The 19295-nt window shown below is 42.0% G+C and overlaps 1 protein-coding gene across 9 annotated transcripts in view; it reads right to left on the bottom strand.

The window, feature by feature from the left end:
* DAB1 (DAB adaptor protein 1) overlaps positions 1-19295 on the bottom strand; it is an 833814-nt gene that overhangs the window by 180459 nt on the left and 634060 nt on the right. The gene's annotated exons all lie outside the window — the stretch shown is intronic.

Raw genomic sequence — 19295 nt, 5'->3', positions numbered from 1 at the left:
CCTTCACATTCAGTCTGACCAGACCTCATCTGCTGCCGCTTCATATATATTTTTTCCTCTGTTGCAACTGACTGATGGTTTTCAATAGTGTGTTTCAGGGGAATGTTCTTCAGTCTTAGAAGTTCAATTGAATCATCTTAAATTCCTGGCTTATCTTATAGACTTTTTGCTTATCACCTGTGTAAAGATTTAACTACACCAAAACATACTGATTCCCTAGCTATGTTTGGATATAGTCAACCACTTAGGATTTTTAGGCACAGATTATTATGACTGTCACAAAACCATTTTATACAATCTTCCTAGCATGTTGACATTTGATGCACTGAATATCATATGAGGTATTACTTAATTTTATGATGAATGTCCATATTTTTCTAGTATGCGTAGGATTCAGTTCATCCTTATTTGTTGAAACATCCATGCTCCTGAAAGCCACTGTGAGATTATTTGAAAAGAAACATGATGAAATCACCTCCTGTCACTGAAGTTTCATGGTTATCATAATGCCCTTGGGTAAAAGAAAACCAACATAAATGCCATTCTTAAGTTATGAAATAAAACCTCATAGAACACTAACAGACATTTTCTATTTGGTATAGAAGATGAAGGGTATTTTGAGACTGGCATAAAGAATTGCTACCTGTTGGAACTCTGCCATGTCTCTAGTTCAGTGGTGGCGAACCTATGGCACTCCAGATGTTCATGGACTACAATTCCCATGAGCCCCTGCCAGCATGGCCAATTGGCCATGTCCAATTGGTTAATGTCCACATTAACTATCCCCTTTCTTCATCAAAGACTTGCTGTGGTTACGCACTGAAAGATAAGATGGCTGAGTTTGTGGTCATTGCCCAGAAAACCTCTGAACAGGTCTAACAGCCAACCTACTATTAATTTTGGAACTGGGGGAGGTTAGGACGTTAATCTATTGAACTGTCTTTCTGCCCAATGTTTTCTAGTCCAGAATCAAGTGCATGTGTGTAGAGACTGTGCAGAAGAAACCAACCCTCATTCTTTCTACTTCCCTCTTTCAAGATATGTTTCCAGACTTTGACATTTGCCCTTAAAATCTGCCTGCAAACAATCTGTTTCTAAATATAATTTTCTTATAGCCTTAAGACTTCAGAGCCAATTAAACTTCCCAAAAGAACAAAGGCACATTTAATTAAACCCAAAGAAATAAATGGGCTTAAGTATTCTAATTGTGTTCTAGATTAATCTAATACAAAAAAAATTAACCCCACATGAAATAATCTCAATACATTTGGGTTTAAAGTACCCAACATATGACCACTTGGTTATTTGAATACATCAGCTGGATTTAATGGAGCCTTTGTGCTGGCTCTCTCCCTGCCTTTCACTTTCTGAATATAAATTGAATGTTTTGCATCTCTCAAATTTCACCGATATTCCTAACATTTTCTACCCAGCACTCTGAAATCTCCAAAGCATCCAGAGTATATGATCTATTACAGAAAAAGAAAAGAAAGGTCAAATTGAGAAACTATAGTACTGTGCCGTTGTTAAAGAAGGATGCAGGAGAAACAGATGGAACTTCTTAATGTGCCTCCATTTTTTATCTTCAACAAACGCTTAGAATTTCATCTTGAAATTTTCAGTGATTTTGAGACTATAACTCTCAATGTTCTCTTCAAAGTAATTCATAAGCCATCACATCAGAAGGAAGTACAATAAAATTCATACTGATCATTTTAAAATAGTAAAAAAAATAAGTTTTTAAAAAAAATTATTTCAGTTAAGTGGATTTCAGTAAAACCAACTGTAATGTACAAATGTATAACCAGTTCACATATATCATCGCTTGTTGACTGTAACGTTAACTGTGTAAATCAACCACCACAACTCATACATTTTAGAGAGCATCTCAATGCTGCTTCCCATTTTCTCAAGCAAAACAGTTCTCAGTGGCTCACAAATTCAACTGTGAAGTAATTAAGTGATGATAAAGTGATGAGTGATAAAAGGATTATGGAGTTGCCAGGTTGCTCAAGAACATGTGGGGGCACCAGCAGCAATGTCACATTGGAACAAAGGCTTTTTTGTTTGTTTTTCTTTCACTGCCTCTCAGAGAGTGAGCTGGAGATGAGGAATCTCCTGCCCCTATGAGAGCTTGGCAGCCTTAAGTGATAAACATACATGAGTGAAACTGTCATTATCTGTCTACCCTGGCACAAGCCATACTTACATAGCAGGAGTGGCCAAACTTGCTTAATGTAAGAGCCATATAGAGTACACTTCAGATGTTTGAGAACCACAAAACACAAACATATATTACCCACATTTTGATCATAACTGCACATTTTGTCACAAACCTTTTATATAAATATTGCAAAATACGCTTGCATTATAATATTTTTATGTATGTAATTTTATTAACTCCAAATAAAACTGCCAAAAATAAAAACAAAGGGGGTCAAAACAAATATTGCTAATGATACTTCTTTGTCTAAGACTCTAAGTATTTGGTCAAAGAATGGGGAAAAATACTAAATTCAAATGGTACATTGCAAAAAAGATGAGAGGTTCCACCCTTCTAGATTTTGCAAAATCTCCCTATTCCTTCCAATGTGGATTAATTAAACTGTCCTAGGAAGCATTCAACTTTTTCATTTGGGGGAGGGGTTAAAGTGCTACTCCTGCAGCAGAGTCCCACCCCTTCACCCCATATGTATGCTTGCAGCTATTTGGTAATAAGAGGTGCTTTGTACATGTTGACTGGGTACAAGTCCCAGACTGTACCCAGATCCGAACTAAGTCCTGCATCCTCTCTCCATGTCCAAATAATCCACGTTATCCACCCCCATGCTAAAACAAAAATCTCAGGAAGATCTCTCCAGACCTTGAGCTTTTGAGCCTTAATCCTTGGAACTGGGATAAGGGACAAGAGAAGAGGGAGAAACAGCGACTGTGGCTGCCTCTGTCAGTCCACTCTGAAGAACACTGTGGGAAGTTTGTTATGCCTCCCTCAAAGGATCCATTATTAACCCCTACACTCTGCCTCCAAGAGATGAATATGGATACTTAAATCTGGAGACTGGAGCTATGAACAGAAACCTGATAAAAGCCCCAGGTATGCAGAAAAATCATAAATATTTTTTAAAAATCTAAGGCTGATTCCACATGGGCCAAAAACAGCGGCATGAAAACAGTGTGAAAACGGTATAAACCCCTTTACACTGTTTTAAACCCTTTTACACCATTTTCACACCGTTTTCACATCACTGTTTTTGGTCCATGGGGAATCAGCCTAGGAGTTAAAGTCACCAAAATAACAGACACAGTATGTGTTGCTTTAAGAAGCAAATGGCATGGTGTAGTGTGGCATGGTGTAGTGGTTAAGAGCAGGTGCACTCTAATCTGGAGAATCAGATTTGATTCTCTGCTCTGCCACTTGAGCTGTGGAAACTTATCTGGTGAACTAGATTAGCTTGTGTACTCCAACACATGCCAGCTGGGTGACCTTGGATTAGTCACAGATCTTAGGAGCTCTCTCAGCCCCACCCACCTCACAAGATGTTTGTTGTGGGGGGGAGGAGGGAAAGGAGATTGTAAGCCCCTTCTCTGTGCAGAAGAGAAAGGGGAGATATAAATCCAACTCTTCTCTTCCTCCTTTTTCTTTTTCTTCTTCAGCTGTTCAGGCAACAGTGCTGACAGCCTTCAAGCTTTGCTTACTGGAGGGAGCAGAGCCCTTTTTAGGCTTCTTTTGGACTTTGAGAGAGGACTCCTCAGGAAGAGCCCTGCCAACAGTCTCCAGGCAACTGGATACCATGTGATTTGCATGATTCACCCAGGACTGGCTGCTTGCTGTTGTTCACCAGCAGCCACCCCACCAAAAATGAAAACAAAACAGTGTGTTGTAATGATCAGAGCTTCAGTCAGGGTACGGGAGACCTGGGTTCAAATCACTACTTTGCCATGGAATCTCACTGGGTGACTTTGGGTCAGTTGCACATTCTCAGTCTAACCTACCTCACAGGATTGTTGTGAGGAAAAAATGGAGTGAAAGAGAATGATGTAAGTTGCTTTTGATCCCTGTTGTGGAGAAAGGTAAGATATAGATGAAGAAAATAAATAATAAATATTGTTTAAGATGGGAAGCCATTAAAGATTAGTTGGTAGGTGGGTGGGAAGAAGAGATGGAATCTGGGAAAGGGAAGTTATGGGGGTTGCCAGGGAGAAGGAAAGAGAAAATAACGTTGGAAGAGGTAAATAGGAGAAAGTGAGGTCCTCCCAGCAAGTCCATGTGGGTTCCCCATTGTGCAAGTAGGCTAATGGCCAGCACCATGCAACTGGGCCCATCCCTATAGCCAGCACTGCCATCTGGGTTATAGTGTGCACAAGTAAAGGCTGCTAGGGGAAAACAAGGAGAAAAACCTGATGGAATCAGATAAAGGTAGGCTTGGAGGGGCGGGGGGGGGGGGGGGAAGAAAAAGAAGCAAGTGAAGGAAAGAGATTGTGGAGGTTTCCAGGGAAGGAAAAGAGGAAATAGTGGGGGAAAGGAAAATTAGATGCCTCCTTTAAGTTCTTACAGTTTTCCCATTCTGTTTTGATTGACTCTGCTATTGAAGCATAAAATGGCATTAATTTACTTCTTTTCGTTTTTGCAAAACCTGACATTGCACACATTCAGTTCTTGATGTACTATAACCATCAGTCTGCAACCTCTTGCTAAATGAAGTTGCCTTCCAAGATTACTCTGTCAAATTTCTTGCCAGCAAATTTTTCTCCACCTGAACTCTATTTTACCTTTTGTCCTTTGACTTTACTTTTGCAATTAATCTCTACTCTGGAACAATGAAAAACTGAGATATGGTACAAATCAAACCACAGCCAGTGTTTTCTTTATCTGTTAAGGCAGCAATTGCTCCAAAGAACTTCAGCATGTTAACAGAGCCTTTGCTTCTAGCTCCTAGCATTTACAAGCCCTCTACTGTGCGGACATGTCAGAGTTGGAATATTTTCTAAATTGTTCCTCTTTTAGTTTCTTCTTAGGTCAAAATTAGCTGATTGAGTTTCAGAAACTGCACTGATACTTCAGTGAATCACTATTTTTCCATTTTTATTTCTGAACTGTTATTTTGTTTGTTTTTGTTGCTCATAAGTTACTGATGTGCATGAAGATATATGCACATTGATTAAATGTGTGTGTGTGTGTGTGTGTGTGTGTTAAATGTCTTTTTTGATTTATGATGACCCTATGACTTAATGACTGCCAAATCTTCTATCATTAACAGTCTTGCTCAGGTCTTGCAAACTGAAGATCGTTCCTTCCTTTATTGAGTCAATCTATCTCATGGTCGGTCTTCCTCCTTTCTGTTGCCTTCAGATTTTCCTAGTGTTACTGTCTTTTCCAATGAGTCTTGTCTTCCCATAATGTGACCAAAGTACAATAGATTCAGCTTGGTCAATTAAAGTTCTAGGGAGAGCTCAGGCTTGATTTAATCTAGAACTCACTGATTTGTCTTTTAGATGGCCCATGGTATCTGTAAAACACCACATTTCAAAGGAATCAACTTTTTCCTGTCAGCCTTCTTCACTGTTCAACTTTCACACACATACATAGTAATGGGGATTACAGCTAGTGGTGGGATTCAGCAGGTTCACACCACTTCGGCAGAACCAGTGGTTAAAATGGTGCTTGTAAATAACCAGTTGTTAAATTGTTTGAATTCCACCACCAGAACCGGTTGTTAAATTATTTGAATCCCATCACTGATTACAGCCTAATCTAAAAGGGGAAGCCAAATCCCCCTGTGGAGGCAACATGGGTTTACACTGGTGAATTTGCCATCTTTGGAGCACTTATGCCGGCAGAGAGGATAACTGGCCAGCATCGGGCCACTGTGGAGCTATGGGATGCTTGGCAGCACCCAGTTCTGCACCGACGTTTCCATGCTGCACCTAGCTATGTTAGTGTGGTGGGGGCATTCCAGGGAGTGGGGCCAACCTTAGTCGGCCTCCAGAGCCTGCTCGACCACTGTGCGCCAGCAGAATCCCTGGCAGAGATATGCCACGATTTTCATGGTTTATCTCTATTCTGGCCTATGAGGGATTTGAAGGTGAGGGTTTTTTTTAAAAAAACTTTTTCACAGTATGAATTATCTTCATCTTGGTTGCCAGCAACACATTCTTACACTTGCAGCCCTGTCCGGTGGAAGTGGGGGAGCAAATTGATTTCTGGAGGCATAAGCTCCCACCCTGGCTTTGCAGGCAGTTATACTGAAGCCTGGTGCTTGAACTCATGTCATCCTTTTGGGTGCTGTAAGTCCATTAAGCCCTATGGAGGGCTTTCCTGTGGCAGAGTTTTTGTTTGTTTTTCTGCCACCCCACCTTTGGGGTGTTTACAGGGCAGAACAACAGCAGCGCTGTCCCCAGCTGCCTGGGGCTGTGGACTGGGCTGCCCAAGATCTTATCCAGTTCTGTCACATCTGCCATTTCCAATCTCAATCTCCTCCTTGTTTTTTGGTTGTTGTCCCCTTTTTGGTTGCTGATGGAGCCAAAGAACAGAAAATCTTCAGCAATTTCCATTTCTTCTTCATCAACCTTAAAGTTGTACAATTCCTCAGTAGTCATTACTTTTGTCTTCTTGATGTTGAGCTATAATCCTGCTTTGGCACTTTCTGCTTTAATCTTCATTAGGAGTCATTTCAAATCTTCCCTGTCTTCGGGCAGTAATGTGGGATAATCTGCATATCTCAAATGGTTGATATTCCTTCCACCATTTTTCACTTCATCTAAATCTAATCCATCATTCCTTATGATATATTCTGCATATAGATTGAACTGACTAAATACATCCTAGTGTGACACCTCTTCCAATTGGAAACCATTCTGTTTTTCCATATTCTATTTTAACATATTCTGTCTATTGACCTTAGATAGAAAAGGATTCCTGAAACAATCATGAAGACGTCTAGCTCCTCGTCATACTTTAATTTAATTAATGCACATATTTTCATGTACATCAAAAGGAATTCTGATACAATAGTGAGGTCATATTTTATTTTTGTGTAGGATTTTAAGCCATGTGCTGTATATACATCAGATGTACAAAGAACAAAATACAAGAACTGAAAGCTGTAGGAAACCCTCTGAAGTTATCAGTACGGTATTAGAATTGTGAGAAATCTTGTTAGACCACATCATTTGTGACTTTAGGAGATGGAGAATCACATGTTTGAGTTTTATATAAAAATATCCATTGTACATTTTAAAAACCCCATGGTATAGAAACTAGGACACGTTCTCTTTCTGTCGTACCAAATAGAGTACTTTTAATGGGGTGCATTCAGATATGTGAACCCCATCTGCTATTTCAAGTGGAGGCATCAAGCAATATTGCAACACTTGATTCTACCAACTGAAAACAGCTTTTAATCTATTTTTATCACATCTATTTGAGGAAAATCCTTTTTTGCTCTAACTCAGCTTCTATTTATCATTCTTCTCCATCACATTCTAAGGCTTATTACCTGTTTATTACCTATATATTTTGCACTACCTTATTTTGTTTTGTTATTACAATTTCCATAAGTCAGAAAGCCTTAGCCTGTAATCAGTAGTAGAGTCTGAAATATTGTTAGTGTGTATCTCCATGGAGACAGAAGTAAACATACTGTTGTTGTAATGTGTTAGGACTGCATTTATCAATATGTAGGTCATGCACATAACCCTCAAGGAGATCACAAAAGCTATTTATTTAAAAGGTTAATGTGCTGACTGTCTCCATATCCATAAGAACTCCAATAAACCCTCTTAGCCTTGTGTCAATACCCTCTCTGAGTGCTAATAGCTTGAATCAAAATGTGAATTTCATTGTGGCATCAAAATAAACCCCAAAGATGAGCCTTATGTCCTCAAGTGCCTCTGCAGCCCATAAATCTGTAATAAGAGCTGCTGTCTTCATGTGGCGGAACAGAACCCTACAGAACAGAAGCTTTGCATTTCTGCAAGAGAAGACAAGCTCTTCAGAATAACCCTTGTGCTGTTTCTGGAAATTAATCCAGAAACAATTGTGCTGTTTGCAAAGATGGAGAAGAATCAAAACATAGAACTCCTGAGGACTTCCACATGTTTCCATGGCTGATTCCGCATGGGCCAAAAACAGTGGTGTGAAAATGGTATGAAACCGGTGTAAAGCCTTTTATTCTATTTTCACACCATTTTCACACCGCTGTTTTTGGCCCATGTGGAATCCGCCCATGAAAGATCCCCCCCCCCCCCACACACACAGACATTTTTTATCCTGGATCAACTTACAATGTTTACATGGCATATGCCTGTCTGAAAAGATACAGTAAATATACAGCATTACCCTGGGAATTTATATACATGCAAACATCCTTCAAATGTCATAATCCATAAGAGAAAGCTAAGTTCCAAACTATGGCTGTAATTTATGAAGTAAGCCTGCAAGCGTTGCTTCACATTGGGGCATAGGCGTCCCCAGCAGTGGGAGCAACCCTAAGACATCCTCCTCCTTCCTCAATTATCTTGATGGCCATCCGCCCAGGACCAAAGTTCACACAAATATTATAGATAAGCACATCCTACTCAGCCTGATGTTAAAAAAAAACATGATTTAAGAAAATACTGAATATTCCAGGTAAGGTTTAGAGATCTACTCGGGAAAATAAGCAGTGCCAGTTCTATCAGATAGTGATATGGTGGATAGCTTGCTAGGCACTATATAGAATTCAAAAGTGATGTAATTTGCTCAGAGGGCTTTATGATGTCAAAATAATGGAGAATGGATAGGACAGAGAGTGGAGATAAGAAGTCAAAGAACAGAATAACTAGTGACTGCCAGAGACTCCCAAGAATGGCATGAGGAGGCTCTTCATTGATGCCATCAGCAGGTGACTAGTTCTATTGCAAGGGCAAGCTCCTGTGCTTCTGTGCTTCCTGGTCAGTGCTTCCCAGTCACTTCAACCCCCAGCTCCCACTATAAAGACTTTCCCCCCACTGGATCAGGTAAGCATGGTGGGTCCAAGGCTGGCCTGAAGTGGGGGCGAGATGAGGTGTTGCACCCTGACATTTGAATTATATCTTGGTATGGAGCCTTTCAATTATGTCAAAAGAGTACCATTTATAATATTTACCATTTTTTTCTCTTCAGCAGCAAATATGAACAGTAGCAAATTTTCTGCCGTGAAAGGGTCCCACTAAAGATATTTTACTCCAGAAACCATACTATATTACAAAATGCAAAGATTTCAAGGACTTCATCATAGGCCCATCAAACAACTATAATAGAAAGGGAAATTCTTGATTTATGCTTACATGGTTTCCTGAACTAGTCAACAGATTTTATATAATTGTTTATATAAATGTCTGTTCATAATATTGTCAGGCCCACAAATGACTGACACGTTATTAAGATATTCACACTCTCTGGACAAACACTAGATGCTCTTTTTCAATACCTTCTGAGGGCAATCTCAAGCAACTCTTGTCAATGACCACAAACTGAACATGAGTCAGTAGTGTGATATGGAAGCCAAGAAAGCCAATGCAATTCTGGAATGCATCAATAAGAGTATAGTGTCTAGATTGAGGGAAGTAATTGTACTACTCTACTCTGCGTTGGTCAGATCTCACCAAGAATACTGCGTTCAGTTCTGAGCACCGCAATTTAAGACGGATATTGACAAGCTGGAACGTGTCCAGAGAAGGGCAACCAAAATGGTAAAAGGTCTGGAATCCGTGCCCTACAAAGAGAGAGGGAGCTGAGGATGTTTAGTCTAGAGAAGTGAAGGTTAAGGGGGGACATGATAGCTATGTTTAAATATGTGAAGGGATGTGTAGAGAAATTGTCTATGTCAGCCTAACTGCAGCCATGTTTGAAAGATCTATTTCTTCTCAAAATAAAAATCTGCTTTGTAATTTTGTTTTCTATTTTAGCCTCCGCAGCTTTGAGAACTTTGCTTATTAGTCAAGGTCACTCTGCCCAGCAGAATGAGATAATGTAATGGCCACATTCTATTCTTTGAAGCTTCTACCACCTAATAATTGTTAAGTGATAATGTCTGTGCTTATTTGGCAAAATAATTTCACTGGCTTATGGCTATCAGCTGATGATAAATTTGTTCTATAACTGCCTTTCATGATTGTAATGAACCAACCCCTTTTTCTAATCTTTCTGGGAACTTCTCCATGCCAACTTGCTTTGCAATTTAGAACGATTTTTCTCTGATTTGTTTGCTCCACAAAACATAAGGTTATGCAGAAATGTGGATTCTTTTAACTCTGTTTTAATTTTAATTTTGTTTGCCTTGGCTTTAACCCAGCTTTTGTTCTGTATTATTTGAGATTGCCATTACCATTGTTATTAGCCTCCTAATAAACGAAAAAGATTTTTATGAGAAATTCTCTGGCTTTGAGTGTTTCTTGTGCAAACCAAGCAGAATTCACACATAAGGCTTGGCCTTGTTCCACAGGATGTCATGTTGAAGAGGGAGCAACCTTGTTTTCTGCTACCTCAGAGACTAGGACACGAAGTAATGGATTTAAGGTGCAGAAAAAGAGATTCCACCTAAACATTAGGAAGAACTTTCTGACTATCAGGGCTGTCAGTGGGATTCACTGCCTCAGGGAGTGGTGGAGTCTCCTTCTTTGGAGATTTTTGAACAGAGGATGGATGACCATATGTCAGGAGTGCTTTGATTGTTTGTTCCTGCATGGCAAGGGGTTGGTCTGATAGCCCTTGTGGTCTGTTCCACCTCTATGATTCCTGCTAGACTGCTTCAAGTTCTGCGTGCTACTACTGAGAGGAGGGGAGTAGCTAAGGCAAAAATCACGTGGCAAAATCACCAATTAGTAACCCCCTCTCGGCACACACAAATAATTAGTAACCTTCGTTTGGGAACCTGTGAGAACCTGCTGGATCCTACCTCTGCCCTAGATGGTGAGCAGCTGAATGGTAAGGTGAGTAAAATAGAGTACATACGTCATACCATGGCCAGAAAGCCATCTTTGATCAGTAGTGAGGGCTATTATATCCCCTGTAAGATTTCTGGTTTGGATCAGCTGCAAATGTCGTAAGTTCTATAAAATGCTGGAGGCGGAAAAGGGAATTCCAGCCCCTAATCCCATGGCTAGAAGGGAAAGGAGAGAGATGCAGATGAGTTAACCCCCCCTTCTCTTTCTATCTGAAGTTCAACGCAGGACTCAGAGCAATACTTGGAGTGTGACCCTGCTAAGCTGGGGTCCATACATCAGGATTCAGATGACAGATGATTACTGAAATCCTGGGTTGCTTCCCCGCCCTTCCATTCTGCTACTCACATTTATACTGCTGCCCACCATTTTAGGTAGATTCTCTGCCTGCCCACCATTTTGTGAAGTTCCCCAGCACATTTTCTCTCCTGGCAGCAAAGTGGCCTGCCATTTTCCTCAGTGAAGTATGTGACACAATCATTACAGCATGATTGTTTAATGAAAGTATTCCTTTAAAAAAAATGTTGTATGTTGAAAATGTGAAGCTACGAAGGTGCACACGTGGGTTGCCATGTCAGGAAGTTTCTGAGGGGAGGTGGAATAATCTCATGTTTATCAACATCATATTTTTATTTATTATATCAGTAACTTTAAGAAGGATGGGGGTGGGGAATTCTTTTCATTATTAAAGTGATGTATGCTACTGTTCTGTACTGCAGGGGAAGGGTCACTCAGGTCTTCTGTAGAAAATCACCACCAATCAGAAGTCTTCTCTCATTTGAGGAAGGGAACCAATAAAAGCAAAGGACACAGGGAGCCATGGATACATTCAATCATAGTGCAGGTAACAAGTAACAGCATGTGTGGTAAAATAAAAATTAAAAAAGCATTTACTGTGTGGAACCAACCAGATTTATTTTCATGAGCTTCAAAGGTTTCCTGATAGTTACTAAATGCACAGTGAGAATAAAAATAAAAAATAAAAACAGTTTCATTTGTAACACCCTCAAGCCATTACATTTGTGCTGTGTGGAAGAGACTTAAGTAAGCCTGCTTCCAATTTTTTTAAAAAAATCGGTTCCTAAAAGACAGAAGATACTGGTCCTCTAACTGAAATAGAAGTGCTAAAACTAAATAAAATAAGACTGTGAAAATCTAGATTATATTGTCAGCACTTTTATTTTATTGCCATAGAGTTATATTCTGCAGTTTTTAATCATTCAGCTCTCTATGATCTGCAACAATTAGAAAGACAGATTAACATTGTAGACTATTATTTTTCTAGTCATGATCTCACATGACATTTGGAATGCATTTTTCTTCTACAGAAATCTAAAACCCATTTAACTCAAAGCATCTAATTGTAAAACAATGCCATTAAAACATTTTTTTAAAATCACTTTTTTCAGACTCTAGCCATTAGGAATTCATACCTAAAACTCTGTCTGCTTCTCTACTTCAAGTATAACACAACACAATGGCCGTTTCCACACGGGCGGAATATGGAAGCCTGGGGACGGCAAAAACGCCGTCCCCAGGCCGCCATTCGCACAGGGGGCGCAGCTGCATCGCAGCCGCGCCGCCCTCGTGCCGCCCAACCACCGCGAAGCCGGCATTTCCCCAGAGCACTCGGAAGTGCTATTGTTGGGGAAACGCCGCCTCGAAGCCGCTGCCGAGCGAACGGCAGCGGCTTCGAGACGCCTCCCCCACCCTCCTCGCACCCGGCACTTACCTTGTCCCCGGGCCTCCGGCGCGTTGCCGAGGCCTGGGGACACGCCCCCCAGCCCTGCGCCGCTGGAGCAGGCGCGCAGGGCCAGGGGAGCGCGTGTCTGGAACCAGGCCTCTTCGGCGAGCGCGCCGAGGACAGCCACCCGGGCAATATCATGCCGGGTCAGCCCGGGCGCCGGCGGCTCCATAAAGCGCCCGGCTGCCGACGGCTCTTTCGGCGATCCGTCCGTGCGGACGGTCCTAGCGTCGTTGGGTCAGCGTCAAGTACGCCGACCCGGCCGCTTCCGCATTCGTGCGGAAACGGCCAATAACTCTTTCTAAAAAACACCCCAGCATGCTGATGTTCCCTACCTATACATCATCAAATTCTCCAAGTCTAGAATGATTTTTTAAAATTTCATTTATAGTCTCCCTTCCTCACTATAACCAGTCTTGCGCAACCCTTGTACTGATTTAATCAGCAGCTGTACGGTGGTTAAGAATACTAGTGGCTTCTTTTAATCTGGCATCTCAATATATACCAGTCTTTATTTTTAAAATCCCTGCATTCGAAGTCATCTTGTTTACCCCTTCTGGGAAGATTGTTCAATGTGTTTGTTCATGGGCATGGGGTACAAAAGAACAGATACATGTCGGACATTAAAACAGGAATGCTATCCGCCATTCCAATACAGGATCAAAATATTTGCTATCAAACATCTGAAGACCAGGTTTACCACAGCAGATTTTTAAAGCATAAAGTGTATTGAAGGTACAGAAGCCAAGACATTCTTAACCATCTACTCCACCAACAATGTTTGCTTGGCTAATGTAACATTTTCAGTGCAAGAGACAGGTACAGGAATGGCCTTCTTTTTCAGCAATAAAATCCAAGACTGTCATATTCTCTAGCAAAATTTCTGTGACAAATCTTTTTCTTTTTCCCACTGAGGTGACACCACAGCCTTGTAAGCTTTTTGAGATCTACGCTCATTTTGAATTATAAACTTCTACCTCAGTTCCCAGGTATTCTAGAGGTAGTGTGTGTATAGACTTTCTTCAAACTGTGGCTACCATTTTCTGCGATTTATTACGAGGGATCAGACAGTCACAAGAAACCACATAACTAATCATGAAACCCCCCCTCCCTGCCCCCTCAAGTTTTCCAGTGATGCTTTTAATTTGCCAGGCTCTTGAACTGAGAACATTTACCCATCAACAACAGAAACTATTTTTACATCACAGAAATTACAAAAATGTTGGTGACAGCAAAACACAAATTGCAGATTCCACCTCCAGCTCCTCCTCTCCACCTGGGAAAACCCTTTAAAAAACCCTTCCTATTCAGTTGCATCAGACAAGAATAGATTGCACTGCTCGAAGTGGAAAGATCCCCCACTTCTCCCATGGAAAATATACAGCAAATGAAAAGGGAAGAAGCACAGCAAATCTGTTCCATTCTGTATAGCCTCCTCCTGTGTTAGGCATCTCATGTACCACTTTGTTAACTGGAAGAAGAGAAAGTGCAGCAGTAGAAAAAAGACAGTGGAGTATTTATGGCATACCAGTGTTCACTCCTAGTACACATATATCTTTTCTATTACAATGATGAAAAGAAGGCATTGTGAGTCTTCTTTTTATAATATATAGTTATTCATCATGAACCACTGAGTGTTATAATTAACAAGCCTTCTTAATCAACCCTGAAATTACTCCTCCGAAATGAAGGCAGCACTGCTGCTGTAGAGTTAGCACTATTAGGGAATAGATCAGTGTCCATTTTAGAGTTCCAGTGTCCCAGCAGGACAGAGCAAACTACAGTATGGTAGAATGGGGGAAAATTATCTATGGAATCTTTCCACTAACAGTTGAATGCTCCTGTGACAAAAGGAGCATTGCACTAACAGTACAGAAAGTAAAGAATACATCTGAGCACTACGTTACAGTGTTCTACAAAGTGGCCCAAAGTGAATGTGTACCTTTCTAAACTGTGCACCTTTCTAAACTGTTCTCCTCACAGTTCTAGTAATGCTTTTCTATGCACATGTTGCAAGAGGTGTAACTAGTGCATGTGAAATGCTTAGGATGAAAACAGAAGAAAACAGATGACTCACTTATTGTGTATTATTAGCAATCAACTTTACCCAATACAGTAAATATCTGAAAATAAGCTGGAAAATCATTTTAATTGCAAGAAGCTCAGGTCAATATTTAATATTTGATTCATAATTCATAAATATTTACACAATTGGGCCTTCTCCATGTATTACAAGCCCAAAGGAGGTTACATATTTTTTATTAAGTATGTCTAATAAAAACTTACAATTCCCTTTCCCAACACTTCTAACAGCTAGCACTTTTATCCATTCTCAACCAACCAAAGCTATATGTACACTAGCTCCAAAACTATTAATAATTGGCAATGCCCTTACTGTTGCCTGTCCAATGTAGGCTAAGGGAAATTACCAGAAAGGAAAAAAAAACCCCACTAATTAAGTCCTTGGGAGTATGCCTTCAAATCTCTTTTGTGCATTGCTATTGCTACTAATTATTTTAGGGAAGGACAGAATTTAAACAAATATGCACCACTACTTGAAATCTATTTTTAGCCACTGATGTTCAATATTTTCAGCTTGCCAAAGAGGACTGCCAAGGTGCTTGCTGGGTCTGTCTGTCTGTCTGTCTGTCTATTTATTTAACATAGTATCCTCCCATTTCCTGGCCCAAGCCCAGGCTTAATATATATAATTCTTGTAAGGTAAAATCAAAAATAAAACAACATTTCCAATACAATAATAAAATCAATACTAATAATCTAACATTTCCATAGATTTTTTGGCACCAACATAATTGCATTATTATTGCCAATTAAAAGTCAATTTCACTTACTATGTAAAGAATCAATTCATCCCATCCCTAGATAATTTTAGAACACATCAGAAAAAGGCAAGGAGAGAGATGAGTATGTTTGGAGGCCAGCTAGTTAGAAAACGGTCCATTGGTTAACTTACGCTGAAGAGGCCTTCTCCTGGATGGCGACAAGGGCATCCTGATTGGGTGATTTCCCAATCCATACTCAGGGAGGCAGGAACTATTTTTGTTGTCACTTCCTGTATGGATTGGGTATCCGTCTTGGCCCCAGAACTTGACTAACACAGCAGTACAGAGAAATGAAGAAACTACGAACAAGATAGTCAGCAGGAAGTAACAACTGAAACATAACATCAATAGTAACTTGAAACAGGTAGGGACATGAGGGTAGAACTACTGGCCCCTGTCCTAAGAAACTAAGCTAACCCAAATTGTCAGGTTATTATTATTAGGAACGTATATGAAAACTCTGATATTCTGTATAAGCTCCAGGGGGGGCCAGGATGCCCTCGTCGCCGTCCAGGAGAAGGCCCCTTCAGGGTAAGTCTACCAATGGACCGTTCTCCTGGAGGCATCCTCGGGCATCCTGATTGGGACCTCCCTGAACAGTGTCCCGTGTTGGGTGAGTGAATTATTCCCAATTATGTGTTCTAGCACTCGCTGCCCAAAGGCAGCCTCATTTGCAGCCATGGTATGCAACCTATAGTGTTTGATGAATGATGTTACTGAAGACCATGTGGCTGCTTTGCATATGTCCTCTACTGGTATCTGTCGGCAAAAGGCGGTGTTGGTGGCAGTGCTTCTAGTTGAATGAGCTGTGATGCCAGGGGGAACCGATAGGTTGGAAGCCCAATAGACCTCAATGATACACGATCTGATGGCGTTACTTATAGCTGCCTGGGACATGGTGGTTCCTAAGTTAGGCATGGACACATTGATGAAGAGACTTTCTGTTCGTCTGATAGGTTCAGTTCTTATGATGTAGGCCTTGAGGGCCCTACGAACATCCAATTTGTGCCATAGGAACTCTTTTGGATGAGAAGGGGACGGAAAAAATGTGGTTTTGGGAGACGGAATAATTCTATGAGGTAACCTGTTGCGACTACTTCTCTGGTCCATCGGTCAACATGATCGCCTCTCCATAGATGTTGGAAGAACTGGAGATGACCGCCAACCGGCACGTCCGGTTTGTCAGGATCTGGGGTTCCAGTCAGATTGGAAGCTCTTACCTCCTCTGCCGGGCTGATGGTAGTTTGAGGGACAAAAGGAAGAATTGTTGGAGTTGTTATTGCTGTAATTACGTTTACTGAATGAGATCTGGTTTGACCACCGTCTCCTGTCTCTGGGGGCCCTGGCCAAGGTGCGTTGGAACCTAAATGTGGGGTATGTTTTGAATGTGGATGATCCCTGATCTGCTCTGACATATCTGGGCATGGACTTCTTGTTGCCTTTAGATTCCACCAAAAACGCATCTAATTCTTTGCCAAACAGGCAGGAGCCATGGTAGTCGTAAGTAGAGACCACCTGTTTCGAGTGAAAGTCAGCCTGCCATTGTTGAAGTCAGGCCTGTCTACGAACTACAACTCCTAGTCCTAGGACGCGTGAGACCAACATCATAGCGTCAAAAGTAGAATCAGCCCAGTAGGAAACAGCCGTGAGCATCCTCTCTACCCCTTCTCTGATCCCCTGGAATTCGGGGGGAATGATGGCCAGGATTCTGCATGCCCAAACTATAGCAGCTCTTGCCATGGTGGAAGAGGGGGCGAGGGCTCTGATGGTTAATGCTAAGCGATCATGAATTCTCTTGAGAAACACGTCAGCCCTCCTATCAGATGGGTCCTTCAGGGAGCCCTCCCCATCCTTGGTTACTAGGCCACCGGACTGGAGGGCCACTACCAGGGCGTCAACTAGTGGAGTTTGGATCATGACATGAACGTGTTCAGGAAGTACATACAGTTTTTTAAGGAAGTTTGGGGAGCTCCTGCTGGCTTCCAAATTTAGCCATTCTCGTTTCATTCTCCTCTCGAAGTATTCTGGGAGAGGAAAAGCTTGAGGGGAGTCTTCTGATTGCGGGAATATATCTTTTTTCCCTTTAGGGCACCCCTTGACAGGTTTTTTGGAAGCGGAGGCTGCTAGGGGATCCTCTGCATCAGCTGTGGCCTCTAATTCCAGGGCAGCAATGGTCTTAGCCATCATCATTGTAAGTTTCTCCTGTTTAAAAAATCTCTTGCATTGCTCATTGGTTTCTATGGGGGCATCCTCCCACTCAGAGAAATGATCAGATGAATCCTCAATTTCCCCATCACTAGATTCCTCCTCCTCCCCGGGTAGATTAAGGGGGTCCCTATGGGAAGAATTGGATGGGCAAGGACTCTTTGATCTGGAAGAGGAACTGGATCTAGGTCTCCTCCTATATTTTCTGTGGTGTGATCTGTACCTGCCCCTGCTATTTCTTTGTTTTTCTTTATCTCTATTATCCATCTCCTCTCTGATGGTTTTCCTTAAAAGCTTTATTAAATCCGCAGAGGAGGCTATAGCCCAAGAAGACATGTCGGTGAGAGATGCGGCTGTACTGGGATCACCATTCTCCCCCCTCCCCCCCGTTTCCCAATCTTGCCTTGGACTGCGCAGGCTGTCTGCATCGGAAGCTTCCCCCTCATCAGCTCGATCAGAGCTGGATCTTCAGCTGGTCCCATCGTCTCTGCCTTGGGGTTGCTGGGGAAGCTGTGAGGCTGCACCTTCCGCAGCCCTGAGAGGGGCGCTGGTGCTCCCGCCATCCGGTAGTGTGGCAGGCTCCTTTGAGCACTTCTGCCTTTTGGCATTCTGTGCTGCGCCCGCCTTCTTCCCTTTTGCCGTGGCTTTTTTGCCGGGTGCGGTAACCGCCGTCATGATTGCCGCCGATGGCACCATCGCAGAGAATGCCTCCGAAGAAGCATCGAGGGGTTGGGGTGTCCGCAACCCTCGTCCCTTCTGCTGCCGTTTTGCCGAAGGTCTCCGGGAGGGGGAGAGAAAAGGAGCGAGTGGTGGCCATCTTAAGGCAGCCCTCTTTTGGTGGGAAAGAGCAGCGTTGGAATCCAACAACACAGAGAAGAAGTGGGGGAGAGAAGACACACGCTTAAGAAGTTACTCACTAGGAAAAAGACGTAAGGACGAAGAAGGAAGACAAAAAGTTAAGAGTAGCTTGGAGCTAGACCCAAGCCCTGCTCTCCCTGCTCAGGCAGGAAACGAACTGGGGCCAAGACAGATACCCAATCCACACAGGAAGTGACAACAAAAATAGTTCCTGCCTCCCTGAGTATGGATTGGGAAATCACCCAATCAGGATGCCTGAGGTCGCCTCCAGGAGAACTATAGCTGCTTCAATCATAGGAAATCTCTGTCTTATAGCCCTTGCGGAACTGAACTAAGTCCCTTAGGGCCCTGGTCTCAACTGACAAAATTTTCCACCAAGCTGGGGCCAAAGCAGAAAAAGTCCTGTCACTGGTTGATACTAGCCATATGTTTTTGAAGCCGAGGACCACCAGAAGGTAACTACCAGAAGAACATAGTGTATTCTGGGGATAATATGGGAAGAAGTGGTCCTGCAGATACAATGGTCCCAGACCACTCAAGACCTTAAAGCTTAACACTAAAACTTCTTCCTAGCATTGTCCCACTAATGCAGGGTCTGCTGCTCGGAATTTTTAAACACCACTTCTCTCAAACTAGCATGATATCTGGTTGCAGGCATTAACTTTCAGATCCACATTGATGGT

The sequence above is a fragment of the Sphaerodactylus townsendi genome, linkage group LG05 (assembly GCF_021028975.2).
Source record: "Sphaerodactylus townsendi isolate TG3544 linkage group LG05, MPM_Stown_v2.3, whole genome shotgun sequence".
Lineage (NCBI taxonomy): Eukaryota > Metazoa > Chordata > Lepidosauria > Squamata > Sphaerodactylidae > Sphaerodactylus > Sphaerodactylus townsendi.
This window is presented reverse-complemented; position numbering and strand designations above follow the sequence as displayed.